Below are 18674 nucleotides of genomic sequence, written 5' to 3'. Positions count from 1 at the left end.
CCCCCACTTCTTGCAACCACCAATCTGTTCTCTATATCTATGAGCTTGTTTTTTTTGTTTGCTTGTTTGTTTGGGTTTTTTTAGATTCCACATATAAGAGAGATTATGTAGTATTTGTCTTTGTTTGACTTCAGTTATCATAATGCCCTCAAGGTGCATTCACATTGTTTGCAACGAACATATAGGTACATATATCTTTTCCAATTAGTATTTTCATTTTCGTCATCTAAATAACCCGAAAGTGGAATTGCTAGACCACATGATAGTTCTATTTAAAAAAATTTTTTTTTTAAGGAACCTCCAGAGTGTTTTCCAGAGTGGCTCTATCAATTTATTTTCCCATCAACATCGGACAAAGTGAACATCCTCACCAATACCTGTTATTTCTTGCTTTTTGAGTGTAGCCATTCTAACAGGTGTAAGGTGATATTTCACTGTGATTTTGATTTGCATTTACATAATAATTAATGATATTGAGCATCTTTTCATGTACGAATTGGCCATCTGTATGTCTTCTTTTGAAAAATGTTCATGTCTTCTGCCTATTTTTAGAGTTGTATGAGCTCTTTATATATCTTGGAAATTAGCCCCTTATCAGATATATTATTTGCAAATATTTTCTTGCATTTGGTAGGTTGCATTTTCATTTTGTTGATAGTTTCCTTTGCATTTTCATTTTGTTGATGGTTTCCTTTGATGTGTAGAAGCTCTTTAGTTTGATATTGTCTCACTTGCTTATTTTTGCTCTTGTTGCTTTCGCTTTTGGTGTCAGATTCAAAAAATCATCACCAAAAACTATATCAAGAAGCTTACCGCTTATGTTTTCTCCTAGAAATTTAATGATTTTAGATCTTATTTTCAAGGCTTTAATAATCCATTTTTAGTTAATTTTTGTGTATAACGTAAGATAGTGATCCAGTTTCATTCTTTTGCATGTGCCTGTCTAATTTCCCCAACATCATTTATTAAAGGGACCGTCTTTTTCCCATTGTATATTCTTGGCTCTTTATAGTAAATTAATTGACCATATATGTGTAGATTTATTTCTGGTCTCCCAATTCTATTCTCTTGATCTATGTGTCTGCTTTTATGCCGTACTATTTGAATCACTATATCTTTGTAATACAGTTTGAACTCACGGAGCATGATGCTTTCAGCTTTGTTTTTCTCTCTTAAGATTGCTTTCCCTATTTGTAGTCTTTTGTGTTTTTATACAACTTTTAGCATTGTCTGTTCTATTTCTGTGAAAAATACCATTGAAATTTTGATAGAGATTGCATTGAATCTGTAGATTGCTTTGGGTAATATGGAATTTTAACAGTATTAATTCTTCCAATCCAGTAGAACAGAATATCTTTTTTTATTTGTGTTGTCTTCAATTGCTTTTATTAATAGCTTGTAGTTTTCAATATATAGATCTTGATTAAATTTATTACTAAGAATTTTATTCTTTTTGATGTAATTGTGAGTTTTTTTCCTTTTTCATTTCTTTTCTTTTTTTCTGTGCCTGTGGCATGTGGAAGTTTATGGGATAGGGATCAAACCCATGCCAAAGCAACAGCCTGAACTGCTGCAATGACATTATCTCCTTAACGCATTGCATCTCAAGAGAACTCTGGGATTGTTTTCTTAATTCTGCTTTCTAATAGTGTATCATTAGTGTAAAGAAATGCAACACATTTTTGTATTAATTGATTTTGTATCCTGCAATTTTATTGAATTTATTTTTAGTTCTAACAGCTTTTTGATGGGATATTTATAGTTATATAAAGTAGCATCCACAAATGTTGGTAATTTTACTTCTTCCTTTCTGATTTAGATGCCTTTTATTTCTTTTTCTTGCCTAATTACTCTGGCTAAAACTTAACATACTATGTTGAATAAAAGTGACAAGAAAGGATGTTCTTGTCTTGTTCCGGATCTTAGAGGTAGAGCTTTCAGTTTCTTACAATTGAGTATGATGTTAGCTGTGGGTTGACATATGTGACCTTAGATGTTGAGGTACATTCTCTCTATACCTGCTTTGTTGAGAGTCTTTTTTATAAAAGGATTTGAATTTTGTCAAATGCTTTTCTGCATCTATTGGGATGATCATGTTATTTTTATCCTTACTTTTGTTATTTTTATCATTAATTTTGTTAATCATGTTGATTTATGGATTGTTGAACCATCCTTGCATCCCTGGAATAAATCCTAATTAATTGTAGTGTATGATGCTTTCAGTATATTGTCTTTATTCTTATGCATTAATATATTTCCCTAGTAACAAACTATTTTAATTATTACAGCTTTAAAATCATTTTAGTATCAGATTGGGCAAGTTCTTATTGTTTTTAATTTTCAAGAAGTTTTCTAATTAATCTTAAGTTGTTTCACAAACAAACTTTAGTATTAAGTTTGAAAAGTGTCACTTTAATTGAGATTTCATTACATTTATAAATTAATGTAGGAAGAATTGATTATTTCCATCAAGGACTATAGTTGATCTTTCAATTTCTTTTTTTTTTTAAGTGAGAATTGCAATAATTTTTAATTTTTATTATTTATTTATTTATTTTGCTTTTTAGGGCTGCACCTGTGGCATATGGAGGTTCCCAGGCTAGAGGTCCAATTGGAGCTACAGCTGCCAGCCTACTCTACAGCCATAGCAACACAGGATCTGAGCTGTGTCTGTGACCTACACCACAGCTCACAACAATGCCATATCCTTAACCCACTGAGCAAGGCCAAGGATCAAACCTGCAACCTCATGGTTCCTAGTCAGATTAGTTAATGCTGCAGCATGACAGGAACTCCATGTCTTTCAATTTCTTAAATCTGTCAATCAATTATTAAAATATTTCTAATAAAGTCCCTGAAAATTATTTCTTACATTTATCCCTAGGATTTTTTGTGGGTGATGTTTTAAATGAGATCTTTTATTTTACTATAATTTATGGTAATCTTTTTTTTTTAACTACATTTTACCAGTTTTGGTTTAGGAAAAGCTACTGGTTTTATTTTATTTTTTTTTAGCAGTTTTTTTAAGCTGGTTTTGGGGTTTTATTAATTTTTTATTTTATGATTTTTATTTTTTCCATTTTAGCTGTACAGTGTTCTGTCAGTTTCTACTGTACAGCAAAGCGACCCAGTCATTCATATTATATATGATTGATTGATTTTTCTCACATTATCCTCCATCATGTCCCATCACAAGTGACTGGATATAGTTCCCTGTGCTATACAGCAGGATCTTATTGCTTATCCACTCCAATTGCAATAGTTTGCATCTATTAACCCCAGACTTCCAGTCCATCCCACTCCTTCCCCCTCTCCCTTTGCAACCACAAGTCTGTTCTCCAAGTCCATGAGTTTCTTTTCTGTGGAAAGGGTTATTGGTGCCATATATTAGATTCCAGATATGTGATACCATATGGTATTTGTCTTTCTCTTTCTGACTTACTTCACCTAGTATGAGAGTCTCTAGTTCCATCTATTTTGCTGCAAATGGCATTATTTTTTTCTTTTTTATGTCTGAGTAGTATTCTATTGTATATATATATACCACATCTTCTTAATCCATTCGTCTGTCAGTAAACATTTAGGTTGTTTCCTTGTCTTGGCTATTGTGAATAGTGCTGCAATGAACATGTGGGTGCATGTGTCTTTTTCAAGGAAAGTTTTGTCCGGATATATGCCCAAGAGTGGATTGCTGGGTCATATAGTAGTTCTATATTTGGTTTTCTGAGGAATCTCCATACTGTTTTCCATAGTGGTTGTACCAATTTACATTCCCAACAGTGTAGGAAGGTTCCCTTTTCTCCACACCCTCTCCAGCATTTGTTATTTGTTGACTTGTTAATGATGGCTATTCTGACAGGTGTGAGGTGGTACCTCAGTAGTTTTTGATTTGCATTTCTCTAATAATTAATGATGTTTAGCATTTTTTCATGTGCCATCTATATATCTTCTTTGGAAAAATGTCTATTCAGTTCTTTTGCCCATTTTTCCATTGGGTTGTTGGTTTTTTTGCTGTTGAGTTGTATATGTTGTTTGTATATTTTAGAGATTAAGCCCTTGTTAGTTGCATCATTTGAAACTATTTTCTCCCATTCCATAGGTTGTCTTTTTGGTTTTTTTTTTTTTTAATGGTTTTCTTTGCTGTTTCTTGTTGTTCTGTGAAAAATGTCATGGGTAATTTGATAGGGATTGCATTGTTTTAATAGTTACTTTGCAACTCATTCTGAATTCTCTTACTGTTTCCTGTTGTTTTTCAGTTGGTTCTCTCAGGTTTTCTGGGCCTGATATTCTATTTTGGAAAATAAATTACCCCATAGGAGGTAATATTTATTAAATAATTTATTTGACCAATATTTGACTGTTCCTGTTTTTATGGGAGGTTGTGCTACATTTGTAATGCAATATGTCAAGTGCTTTTCATACTTTCTTATTTAGATAATTCCTCCAAAAGTTCTGTTTCCCCACCCCAACCACTGACCCCATTGCTTTCTCAGTTCTTAGGACACCCATGTGTGCTCTTGATGTGTAGTTTCATTTATCTTATTTCCCCATTCATTGCTTCCCAGATATCTGCTTAAAAGTCACTTCCTCCAAAAGTCTTCCCTAAATCCTAGCTGAAGTTACCAATCCCCTAGCTCTATGCTCCTAAAGCTCTTTGTTCTCTTTAGTAATACTCAACACACTTAGAAGTACTGTTTTCATATCTGTTTTTCTCACTAGACTTCAGGTTCTAGAAAAAACAGAAAGGTGCTGCCCTACTCAGTACTCTAATCGGGAGCTCTGCACTAAGCCTGGCACATAGGAGGCTCCCAATGTTGAAATGAAGCCTAAAGCAGACTGCTGCAGGCTGCTGGAAGTTTGACATTTTTGGGTGTCTCTGCGTTTATATTAAAACTCAGAAGAATTTTGCCTTCAATTACATAAAATGTCTGTGTTATTTTCAATATAAGAATAATTTTTTTTTTTTTTCTTTTTTAGGGCCACACCTGTGGCATATGGAAGTTCCTGGGCTAGGGGTTGAATTGGAGCTATAGTTGCTGGCCTACACCACAGCCACAGCAACACCAGATCTGAGCCACATGTGAGACCTACACTACAGTTCATGGCAATGCCAGATCCTTAACCCACTGAGCAAGGCCAGGGATCGAACCCACATCCTCATGGATGGGAGTCGGGTTCGTTATCACTGAGCCATAATGGGAACTTCCAGAATAATGTTATTTTTTTAATGGGAGAGTAAATTAACACAAGAGGAGATGGCCTTGGTTTTTCAATGCCTATAGGAACTGTAGAATATTTAAACTCCCCATCTTTAACCTAAAATAGTGATGATGGAAGTTCCTGTTGTGGCTCAGCAGGTTAAGAAGCCAAATAGTGTACATGAGGATATTGGTTCAATCCTAGCCTCCCTCATTGTTTTAAGGATCCAGCTCCAGTATAGGTCTTAGATGTGGCTTGGATCTGGTATTGCTATGGCTGTGGTATAGGCCAGCAGTTGTGGCTTGGGAACTTCCACATGCTGAAGGTCTTGCCCTCAAAATAAAAAGAAATAGTGATGATGATTTAGCTTTCCACCAAACTTATTTTCTTAACATGAATTTTGTTCCCAAAATATTTGCTGGTTTGAGATGGGTGGAGGAAACTTATCATTCACACTTTTTTTGTGGGCTGCTCTATCCCACCCACATGAGGCAGAACACAGGCTCCCAGGTTCTGACGAAAGATGAGGCAGAAGAAATGGCATAGCACAAACCTGTCACAGACTGTGTGTGTGGCAATAGGGCAAGGATATATGATGAAAAAAAAATGAAATTTCTCAAAGATGAATTCCTAAAGTTTGGGTGATAGATCCAGAGCAGCTGAAAAAGAGCAGTCAGCAAGAGACCAGATGGAGAGGGCCCAGGTGGCTGTGTGAAGACCTCACACTCACCTACACCAAGAATCTGGCAGCAAAGGTACAAATCCTGGGGGTGAATTCCTACTGCTCCAGGACTCTGGAGCCAGACGTTGTCACATGTTCATAGTCACTTACTAGTTGGGTAACTATGTACAAGTTAGTTACTCTTTATAAGCCCCAGTTTCCTCATCTATAAGGAGTTTTATGGAAAAAAATGAAATACAAGGAACTCAGTGCATTGCTTATATGGCAGCAAAGGATCACCAGGCATTACATCATGAGATTGCTAAATCTAAACTTCCAAAAAAGTCCACTTTTCATCCACCAACATATCCCCAGATCTGAGCTGCTTAGCAATTTAAGAAGATGCCAGGAGTTCCCATCATGGCTCAGTGCAAACGAATCTGATGAATATCCATGAGGACAGAGGTTTGATCCCTGGCCTCACTCAGGGGTTTAAGGATCCGGTGTTGCCATGAGCTGTGGTATAGTTTGCAGACACAGCTTGGATCTGGCATTGCCGTGGCTATGGCAAAGGCCACTAGCTGCAGCTCCTATTTGACCCCTAGCCTGGGAACTTCCATATGCCGAGGGTGCAGCCCTAAAAAGACAAAAAACAAAAAAGAGGATGCCAAATGTGGTAATTTTCTTTTCTACAAGAGAATCATTGGTCTTTGGTTCCCCTGTAGAACTTGTAGAACTTCCCAAATTAAAAGAAGCTAATGATTTGGTTTGTACACATGGATGGAGCAATTTTCAGGGATCAGACTTTATATCAAAAGTGAAGGAGCCGGGGCAGGACCCCAGTGCTCAAGGATTAAAGGAATCAATAGGACATTTTTCTTCTATACAACAAAACATCACCCCTATTGAACCTCTGTAAAATAGAAGAGGTGATGAATTAAGATATGCTCTGATGAAGTTCCTGTCGTGGCGCAGTGGTTAACGAATCCGACTAGGAACCATGAGGTTGTGGGTTCGGTCCCTGCCCTTGCTCAGTGGGTTAAGGATCTGGCATTGCCATGAGCTGTGGTGTAGATTGCAGACTCGGCTCGGATCTCGCGTTGCTGTGGCTCTGGCGTAGGCCGGTGGCTACAGCTCCAATTCGACCCCTAGCCTGGGAACCTCCATATGCCGCGAGAGCAGCCCAAGAAATGGCAAAAGACAAAAAAAAAAAAAAAAAAAAAAAAAGATATGCTCTGAGAGTAGAAGGTCTGGGCTTGAATTATGGCTTTGCCATAGACAATCCAGATGACTTCTGGAAAGTTGTTTAGCCTCTCTGATCTTTAGTTTCCACAACTTTAAAGAAAATCTCATGACAGAACCCCAGAGGATTGTTATAAGGAGATTATATATGAGGAAGCACTTAGCACAGTACCTCCTGTGTTACACACACACACACTGGAGAAGGAATTGTAAGTGAAGCTCATGGAAATGAGTCTCATTACTTTGTACCCTCAGTTTCTGAGGAGAAAGGTTGGAGATCCACACTTTTCCTGTCCCAATCCACCTGCTCCAGGCGGGCCTATTTGCTGCTCCACCCACAGCAATGTTCCACCCCCCACCCCCCGCCAGGTGCCCCCGACATGGGTTAAGGGCCTAAATTGGAGATCATTCCCATCATGTTCTTGAAATTAGCAAAAATTGCTCCAAAAGAAAAGCAGAAAGGTGCTCCTCTTTAATCCACAGGCACTGCTGTAATGATTGCTTCCCAGCCCCACCTGGCTTTGAGGCAAAGGGCCAGCTGTTGAGGCCCTGAGTTGGGAAGGAATAAGGGGTAGAGGTAAGAAGTGGAATGATGTGCTCTGTGGGGGATCTGAGCCCTTAAGGAGATCTCAGACTCTCCTCCTGCCCTGCATTAGGCAACCAGGAACAAGTCCCACCTGTCCTGAAGGTAGGCGGGGAAGGTTGGTGGATGCTGGGTAGGAAGCGCAGGGGTGGGTGGGCATTGGCAGGGGTGCGTAAGAAGTGTGGAGCTAGATGGGAGTGTTGGTAACATGCCCTAGAGTGTTGGGAGGAGGTATCTTTCAGTGAACACTGAATGCCTGGGCTGGGAAGTAAGACACCCCCAGTCAAGAGCTGAGAGTGCGATGCAGTCGTGGACACATTAGCAATGTAATGTTAGCTGCGTGGAACTTCAGTGCTTATACAGTGTTTTCGTATCCTAACAACATGGAGAAGAGCCCAGGCGCTATTCATCTTCAGTTTGCAGGTGAGTTAACTGAGGCTTGGAGGGTGCAAACCTATGGGTCTTTAATCTGTGCGGCGTTATTAGCTACTTTATAAAGCAGAAACAATTTCAAATATACAAAAGTATGTCTTAGTATATCATTGCCTTCTTTCCACTCAAATTTAGTAAATACTGACATTTTGCTGTCTTGCTGCAGATTTCAAAAGAGACAAATTTTACAGGCAATTAAAATTTCCACCCCCAACTGATTCTCCTTTTCTTCCTCCTGTAAATAACCTAATGTGTTGCTATGCCCTTATCTATTCTTTAAATAAATCCGTAAGCGGTATTGCCTTCTTTGTGTTAATTCTTATACTGTCTGAATCCTTTTGCAATATATTTTTTCACACTCGTCATTGTTTTTGATTGCTTCTTTACACTGATAGAGATTTAAAATACTCATTTTAACGGCTATATATTATTCCATTGACATATATCCATTCTTTTTTTTTTTTTTTTGTCTTTTCGCAGCATATGGAGGTTCCCAGGCTAGGGGTCCAATCGGAGCTGTAGCCGCTGGCCTACGGCAGAGCCACAGCAACGCGGGATCCGAGCCGCGTCTGCAACGTACACCACAGCTCATGGCAATGCCGGATCGTTAACTCACTGAGCAAGGTCGGGGCCGGAACCGCAACCTCATGGTTCCTAGTGGACTGCGCCACGTCGGGAACTCCTATATCCATTCTTTGCTGATGGACTTTTGGATTGTATTGTGTCTCTGTGTTTGTTTTTCTGTGTGTGATGAGAATCAAAACTGCAACAAGAATCCCCTTCCCTAGTCCTTCGCAAGCAAATGTCAGGGTCCTCAGGGTATATCTAGAAGTGTTCTTGCTAAGTTTATAGTAAGCACATCTGCAACCTTACTGGATTTTGCCCAGTTGCTTTCCAAATTATTTTGTTAGATTTTTTTCCTTAGGTACTTTTTTGTTGTATTGCTACTGTGAATGGAAATTTTTTTTATAAAGTGTCATTTCAATTGTTGCTGGGAGATAAAAATATTAAGGGCTTAGGTATTTTCATCTTATATTCAGCAAATGTGTTGTGCTGTCTCATTCATTATAATAATTACCCGTTAATTCTCTTGGATTTTTCTGGATAGATGGTCATATTCTTTATGAAAATTTTCAATTTTATTTCTTCCTTTCCAAGCCTTCTGCCTTTTATTTCTTTTCCCTTTATGTCTTTTTACACTGCAAAGACTTTCATTGATAATGTTAAATAAAAGCGGTGACATGCTGTAAATATCTTTGTGTTCCCAATTTTTAAGAGTGCCAAAAACAAGTTTAAAAAAATCTGATGGTAGAAATCATGATGGTGATTGCCCACCCGGTCAGCGTAGGTCAATTGACTAGAAAATGTAGTGAGGGAAAGTCCACCAAAATGGAGGTGGACCATATTTTGTTCTGGGTCATGGACACATGGCGGTACACTTTTGTTCAGGCTTATTGAACTGTATGCTTAAGATTTGTGCATTCTACTGTAATTTGTCTCTTCCTGATTTCTAGGATCTCTTTATATATTCAAGAGATTAGCTCTTTGTGATATGAATTGAAATATTTGTTACTAAAGTAAAATTTACACTTTTAGTTTTCTTATTTTTTACATCTAGATGTTTAATTTTTATGTAGATAAATTATTTTTATAGTTTTATAGTTTCTAAATTTTTAATCATGCTTAAAATGGCTTTCCCTAAAATTACCCATTGTTTTCTCCTTTGAAATTCATGTGTGTATTGTTTGAGGTATGGCTCCAACTTATTTTTTTCCAAATAGCTTTCACATATAATTACATTAATTGAATTTCTAATGTTTCACCATCTTTATACTTCTAGGATAAACTCTTCTTGGTCGTGATATAATATTGTTCTTAATACATTTCATTTATTATGTGTGTATATATAAATGTACGTATATAAAACATAAGCTTAATTATTTTCTGATATTTTACTCAGGATTTCTTCATCTGTTTTATAAGCGAGGTTGTCTATATCTTTTTCTTTCAAAATCCTTTTTGAGTTTTGATAGTAAGGTCAAAATAAACTCATAAAATGAGTTCAGTAGCTTTTCCTGTTTTTCAGTTATTTGACACAGTTATTAAAACCATCTAGGCCTGGTGCTTTTCTGTGAGATTTGACTCCCGATCAAATTTTTAATTGTTAATCATTTTATATTTCTTCTTGGGAAAATTTTGATAAGTTCTGTATTTGTAGAAAATAGCTTCTTTTATCTAAATGACAATTTGTAGGTTTAAAATTAATGCTATTCTCTAGTAATTTAAAAAGTACTGCACCTGTTTTTCTTTCCTGGTAAAAATTTCTTGGTGTCTTTTTAAATTTTTTTTAATTGAAGTATAGTTGATTTACAATGTTTTGTTAGTTTCTGGTGTACAGCAAGGTGATTCAGATATACGTTATATATATTATATATCTCCATTCTTTTCCAGATTCTTTCCCTATAGCTTATTACAGAATATTGAAAAGAGTTCCCTGTGCTATACAGTGGGTCCTTGTTGATTATCTATTTTATATATAGTAGTGTGTATATGTTAATGCCAAATTCCTAATTTCTCCCTCACCCATACGTTTCCCCTTTAATAACCATAAGTGTGTTTTCGAAGTCAGTCTGTTTCTGTTTTGTAAATACATTCATTTGTATCACTTTTTTTAGATTCCACATTTAGGTGATGTCATAGGATATTTGTCTTTCTGGATCTGACTTAATTCAGTAAATATGATCATCTCAAGTTACATCCATGTTGCAGCAAATAGCATTATTTCACTCTTTTTTATTTCTGAGCAATAGTCCATTGTATATGTGTACCATGTCTTCTTTATCCATTCTTATGTTGATGGACATTTAGGTTGCTTCTGTATCTTGGCTATTGTAAATAGGGCTGCAGTTAATATTGAGGTGCATGTGTTTTTTCAAATTATGGTTTTGTCCAGATATATGCCCATATGCTGGATCATATGGTTGTTCTATTTTTAGTTTTTAGAGGAACCTCCATAGTGGTTGTATGAATTTACATTCCCACCAACAGTGTAGGAGGGCTCCCTTTTCTCCATACCCTCTCCAGCATTTATTGCTTATAAACCTTTTGATCATGGACATTATGACAGGTGTGAGGTGATAGATTCCTCATTGCAAAATTGATTTACATTTCTCTAATAATTAGCAATGTTGAGCATCTTTTCATGTGTTTTTCTGCCATGTGTAGGTCTTCTTTGGAGAAATATCTATTGAGATCTTCTGCCCATTCTTTGATTGGGTTGTGTTTTTTGTTTTTTTTTTTTTAATTGAGCTGCATGAGTTGTTCATGTATTTTGGAGATTAATCCCTTGTCAATAACTTCATTTGCAAATATTTTCTCCCATTCTTTGGGTTGTCTTCTTGTTTTTGTTTATGGTTTCCTTTGCTATGCAAAAGCTTTTAAGTTTAATTAGGTCCCATTTGTTTATTTTTGTTTTTATTTTCATACTCTAGAAGTGGATCTGAGAAGATATTGCTGTAGTTTATGTCAAAGAGTGTTCTGCCTATGTTTTCCTCTAGGAGTTTTATAGTATCTAGTCTTACATTTAGATTTTTAAATCCATTTCGAATTTATTTTTGTGTATGGTGTTAGAGAGTATCCTAATTTTAATTCTTTTCCAGTGTTCCCAGCATCACTCATTGAAGAGACTATCTTTTCTCTATTGTATATTCTTACCTCTTTTATCATAGATTAGTTGACTATAAGTGTGTGGGTTTGTTTATGGGCTTTCTCTCTTGCTCCATCAATCTCTAGTTCTGCTTTTGTGCCAGCACCATGATGTTTTGATGACTATAACTTTGTAGTATACCCTGAAGTCCGGGAGCCTGATTCTTCCAGCTCCATTTTTTCTCAAGATTCCTTCGACTCTTCAGGAGTTTTTGTGTCTCCATACAGTTAAAAAATTTTTTTGTTCTAGTTCCATGAAAAATGCCACTGGTAATTTGATAGAGATTGCATTGAATCTGTAGATTGCCTTTGGTTGTACAGTCATTTTGACAGTATTGATTTCTCCAATCCAAGAACATGGTATATCTTCTTTATCTGTTTGTATCCATCTTTTATTTGTTCCATCAGTATCTTATACTTTTCAGAGTATAGGTCTTTTGCCTCCTAGGTATTTTATTTTTATTTTTTTGATGGAATAGTTGATTAATTTCGTATTCCAATATTTCATTTTTATTATATAGAAATGCAAGAGATTTTTGTGTATTATATTTGTATCTTGCTACTTTACCAAATTCATTGGTGAGCTCTAGTATTTTTCTAAAGCATCTTTAGGATTTTTCCATATGCGAACAGTGACAGTTTTATTTCTTTTCCAGTTTGGAATCTTTTTTTTTTTTTTTTTCCTTCTCTGGTCATTCTCAGCAGGACTTCCAAAACTATGTTTAGTAACAGTGATGAGTGGACATTCTTGTCTTGTTCTTCATCCTAGAGGAAATGTTTTCTGATTTTCACCAATGAATATGATGTTATCTGTGGGTTTATCATATATAGTCTTTATTATGTTGAGTAGGTTCCCTCTATGCCCCCTTTCTGGAGGGTTTTTATCATAAATATGTGTTGGCTTTTGTCAAAATATTTTTTTTTCATCTATTGAGCTGACCATAAGGTTTTTAATCTTCAATTTGTTAATGCAGTATATCATACTGTTTGGTTTGCAGATGTTGAAAAATCCTTGCATCCCTAAGATAAATTGCACTTGATCATGATGCATGATCCTTTCTTCTTTTGGTCACATCTCTGACTTGTGGATGTTCCTGAGCCAGGGATTGAAACTGCAACAAAACAATGACTTGAGCCACAGCAATGACAATGCCAGATATTTAATGTTATGCCACCAGGGAGTTCCATGGTGTATGATCCTTTTAACATATTGTTGGATTTGGTTTGCTAGAATTTTGTTGAGGATTTTTGCATCTGTGCTCATCAGTGATATTAGTATATAATTATCTTTTTTGTAGTGTCTCTGTCTAGTTTTGGTGTCAGGGTGATGGTGAGTGAGTTTAGGAGTGTTCCTTCCTCTGCAATTTTTTGTAATATTTTTAGAAAGGTAGGTGTTAAATCTTCTGTAAATATTTGGTAGAATTCACCTGTGAAGCCATTTGGTTATGAACTTTTGTTTGTTGGGAGTTTTTAAATAACAGTTTCAATTTCAGTACTTATCTGTCTGTTCATATTTTCTATTCCTTTGTGGTTCAGTATTAGAATATTTTACCTTTCTAAGAATTTCCATTTCTTAAGGGTTGTCCATTTTATTGGTATACAGTTGCTTGTAGTGGTCTTATATGATCCTTTCTATTTCTGTGGTGTCAGCCGTAACTTCTCCTTTTGCATTTTTAATTTTATTGATTTGAGCCATGTCCTTTTTTTTCCTTGGATCTTCCTAAAAGTTTAAAAAAATTTTTTTTCAAAGAATCATCTTTTAGTTTTACTGATTTTTTCTTTTTTTCTTTTTCTTTTGTCTTTTTAGGGCTACATCTGCGGCATATGGAGGTTCCCAGGCTAGGAATCTAATCAGAGCTGTAGCTGCCAGCCTATGCCAGAGCCAGAGCAATGCCAGATCTGAGCCTTGTCTGTGATCTACACCACAGCTCATGGCAATGCTGGATCCTTAACCCACTGAGAGAGGCCAGGGATTGAACCCACAACCTCATGGTTCCTAGTTGGATTCATTTCTGCTTCACCACAATGGGAACTCCTGCTCATCTTTTCTGTTGTTTTTAATCTATAATTGACTTATTTGTGCTCTGATCATTATAATTTCTTCTACTAACTTTGGGTTTTGTTTGTTTTTCTTTCACTAGTTGCCTTAGATGTAAGGTTAGGTTATTTATTTGAGATTTTTCTTATTTCTGGAGGTAAGCTTGTATTGCTGTAAATTTCCTTCTTAGAACCACTTTTGCTGTGCCCCATAGGTTTTGGGTTTTTTTTTTGTTTTGTTTTTTGTTTTTTGTTTTCTTTTTTGGCTGCCCTGCAGCACATGGAGTTCCCAGGCCAGGTATTAGCTGCAGTTGTGACCTCTGCCATAACAACAGCAAAGCTGGATCCTTTAACACATTGTGCTGGGCCAGAGTTTGAACCTGCATCCTGGCACTGCAGAGATGCTGCTGATCCTGTTGCATCACAGCAGGAACCGTACCCCATAGTTCTTGGCTTACTGTGTTTTCATTTTCATTTGTATCTAAATTTTTAAAATTTCCTCTTTGATTTCTTCAGTGAACCATTTGGTTGTATAGTAGCATATTGTTTAGTCTCCGTGTGTTTGTGTTTTTGTAGTTTATTTTTCTAGTAGTTGATTTCTAATCTCATAGCATTGTGGTCAGAAAAGTTGCTTGGTATGATTTCAATTTTCTGAAATTTACCAGCACTTGCCTTGTGCCACAGCATGTAGTCTATACTGGAAGATATTCCAAGTGCACGTGAAAAGAATATGTATTCTGCTTTTGGATGGAATACTTATAAATATCAATTAAGTCTATCTATTTCATGTGTCATTTAATGTGTGTGTTTCCTTACTGATTTTCTGTCTGGATGATCTATCCATTGTCATAAGTGGGATGTTAAATTCTCCCACTATTATTGTGTTACTGTCAATTTCTCCTTTTATGACTCTTAACATTTGCTTTATATATTGAGGTGCTCCCAGTTGGGTACATATATTTACAATTGTTATATCTTCTTCTTGGATTGATCCCTTGATCATTATGTAGTGTCCTTCTTTGTCTCTTGTAACTGTCTTTAAAGTCTGTTTTATCTGAGTATTGCTACTCTAGTTTTCTTTTTTTTCTTTTTTTTTTTTTTTTTTTTTTTTGTCTTTTGTCTTTTTTGTTGTTGTTGTTGTTGCTATTTCTTGGGCCGCTCCCGCGGCATATGGAGGTTCCCAGGCTAGGGGTTGAATCGGAGCTGTAGCCACCGGCCTACGCCAGAGGCACAGCAACGCAGGATCCGAGCCGCGTCTGCAACCTACACCACAGCTCACGGCAACGCCGGATCGTTAACCCACTGAGCAAGGGCAGGGACCGAACCCGCAACCTCATGGTTCCTAGTCGGATTCGTTAACCACTGCGCCACGACGGGAACTCCTAGTTTTCTTTTGATTCCATCTGCATGAAATACTTTTTTCCATCCCCTCACTTTCAGTCTGTATGTGTCTCTAGATCTAAAGTGGGTTTCTTGTAGATACCAAATATACAGGTCTTGTTTTTGTATCCATTCAACTATTCTGTCTTTTGGTTGGAGCATTTATTCTGTTTACATTTGAGGTAATTGCATATATTACATTCTTATTGCCATTTTTAATTGTTTTGGATTTGATTTGTAGGTCTTTTTCTTTCTTCTTCTGTTGTCTTGTGATTTTATATATATATATATATATATGTGCATATATATATATATATATATATATATATATAGTTTTAAGTTGACGATCTCTTAACTTCTAATAAATTTCAAATATGCTACATTTGCAGTCTCCTCCTCTCACAGTTACTGGTTTAGTTATCATTGTGTGGGGATGATACTCTAATAAGTATGTTTGTTTTTACTGGTGAGCTTTTCCATTTCATAATTTTCTTATTTGTAAATTTGGCCTTTTCTGCTCAGAAGAGGTCCTTCATCATTTCTTTTAAAGCTGATTTGATGGTGCTGACACCATCAAAAGAAGCTTTTGCTTCTCTGTGAAGTTTTGATTTCTCCTTTAAATCTGAACTAGGGCCATGCTGGATAGTGTATTCTTCGCTGTAAGTTGTTTTCCATTCATCACTTTAAATATACTGCATTACTCCCTTCTGGCCTGCAGAGTTTCTGCTGAAAAATCACTTTATGGTATTTCCTTATTGATTTTAATACTTTATCCTTAATTTTTGTCAATTTGATTATTGTGAGTCTCTGCATATTCTTCCTTGTGTTTAACCTGTATGGGACTCTCTATGCTTCCTGGACTTGGGTGACTGTTTCCTTTTCTGAATTAGGGAAGTTTTCAGAAATTATTTTTTCAGAAATGATTTGTTCATATATTTTATTGTACCCTTTATCTCTCTCTTTCACTCCTATAATGCAAATGTTGATGCATTTGACATTGTCCTAGAGGTCTCTTAAACTGTCCTCATTTCCTTTTACTCTTAACATTTGCTTTATATATTGAGGTGCTCCCAGTTGGGTACGTATATTTACAATTGTTATATCTTCTTCTTGGATTGATCCCTTGATCATTATGTAGTGTCCTTCTTTGTCTCTTGTAACTGTCTTTAAAGTCTGTTTTATCTGAGTATTGCTACTCTAGTTTTCTTTTGATTCTTTATTCTCTTCCACGGCAGTGATTTCCACCAATCTGTCTTCCAGCTCACTTATCCATTCTTCTGCCTCATTTATTCTGCTATTGAGTCCTTCTAGTGTGTTTTTCACTGCAGTTTTTGTATTCTTCAACTTTCTTTGACTGTTCTTTATATTCTCTCTTTGTTAAAAACTTGTAACTTCTCACTCTGTGTGTCCATTCTTTTGCAGAGTTCTTAGATCATCTTTACTATCATTTTCTGAACCCTTTCTTGGGTAAATTTCTTATCTCCACATCACTTATTTGTTCTTATGGTATTTTATCTTATTCCAGCCCCTGGAATATATTCCTCTGCTGTCCCATTTTGTCTAAATACCTATTTGTATTTTTACGTATGTGGAAGGTTAGTATGTTTCTTAACCGTGGAAAAGTGGCACTCTGTAGGGGATGTCCTATGTGTTCCAGCAGTAACACTCCGCTCTTGTCACCTAATGGCCAGGGACCAGCTGGTGCTGGGGTAGGTTCTGGTCTGCATTTGTGGTCTTGGTTCTGCAGGCTCCTGAATTGTAGCTTTCTTCCTTCTGGTTTCTGCCCCCTGGTGGTTGAGGCTTATACCACTTCTTCTTTATCCATTCATCTCAAGATGTACTGTAGCTTCTTCTCTTAATGTGCTCACAATGATTTAGTTGTTCATTTAGTAAGTATTTAGATATTTATGATGTGTAAATCTTGAGTGAAAAATAGTGTTAAATCTATAGTTGCTCCCTAAAGGATTGATGTAATTTTGCCAAGATGATGTACAATGTTGCCTGCTAGTGTTTATGTTAAAATTCATGTGCAGATTTTTGTGTCTGTATGTACATGCTCATTGGCCAACTGGATCTTCTAAATCTGTGCTGTTCAATATAATAACCACTAGGCATATGTTGCTATTTAAATTTAAGTGAATAAAAATTAAAGTGTCAGTTCTCTCATCACACTAGGTACATTTTAAGAGCTCAGTAGCCATTTTGACTCATAGGTACAGTATTGGAAACTTCTGAATTATAGAACATTTCCACCATTCCAGGAAGTACCATTGGACAGTTCTGTTCTAGAGGAAGTTTCAGTAATAATTAAAGTATCAGTAGTTCCTGTATGGATGCCTCAGGGAGCAGATCACCTTGTCCTTAGTAGGTTAGTTGAATGTCTATGGCTATAGCTAGCATGATTAAAATTTGTTTCTCTTTTAAATGGGTTATAATAAATGCTTTGGAATGTTATTTATCCCAGAAATTCCCTGCCAATTCTAAAATCAGGACTCTGAATTAGTGGAGCCCAAATTAGTGTCATTTACTCTATTCCCTAGATAAACCTTGAAAGCTATGCTTTCTTTTACATTATTCCTGGCCAGAGATCACCTCTCACCCTATTTCTACCTCCTGCCATTTACATACTTGTTGATGTAAATGATCACCCATTTCCTGGTCACTATCAGCCCCAAAACATTTGTCAACTTTCCTGGAATAAATCATTGGTCAGTTTCATTGCTTTTGCAATATGAGTGATACCTTTAGCAAAAGCATCCTTCTTCCCAACAGTCTTGGCCAGCCAGTCCTGGTTAAAAAGAAAACTTAGTCATGATGTTTCTTGTATAAGTTTCAAGTATCAGATCTATAAATGCTGAATGTGTCATAAATGCAAGAACATTATTTCAATGTACCCTTAACAATTCACATGCTATGGTGAAACACACATGAATAAGAATGAGGGCAAGGAGACCATGGAGCTAGGGGTTCTTTCTGTGGTTGGCATGTTTGGATTAACAAAGGGATGAGAGCAGCAAGAAGAGTGTGAGGGTCTTAACGTGTTGCTGTAACTCCTGCTGGCCTAATAGGGATAGGCAAGGTCCTTCAGGGAGTCAGCCATGAAAGGAAAAAGGGCCTTAGGTCTTTTATCAAAGAGCACGTGTGGTTTTCTCCCCCTAAAATTGCAGTGACATGGCATGTTAGCAGTTTACTCTCTCCTGTATGTTCAAAATCCACCCTAACCATACAGCATGGGATGTAAACCAAGACACTGATGGAAGTCTGTCCACCCTCTCCCCTGCCCCAGTCTCTGGGACTCATTAAGAAGGGACCGCATAGGGTGCTACTTTGTGAAATGCCTCACTTCAACTAATGGTAAACTGAACAAAACTGGGGGGAAGTTTGGAGGCAGAGGACTAAGGGAACGAAAGATCAGAAATCTTTGTCCATCATCAC

The sequence above is a fragment of the Sus scrofa genome, chromosome 14, assembly GCF_054392235.1.
Source record: "Sus scrofa isolate SSC_HxYL_T2T_F1_AM1 chromosome 14, Sscrofa_HxYL_maternal_Yorkshire_Landrace_v2.0, whole genome shotgun sequence".
Classification (NCBI taxonomy): domain Eukaryota; kingdom Metazoa; phylum Chordata; class Mammalia; order Artiodactyla; family Suidae; genus Sus; species Sus scrofa.
This window is presented reverse-complemented; position numbering follows the sequence as displayed.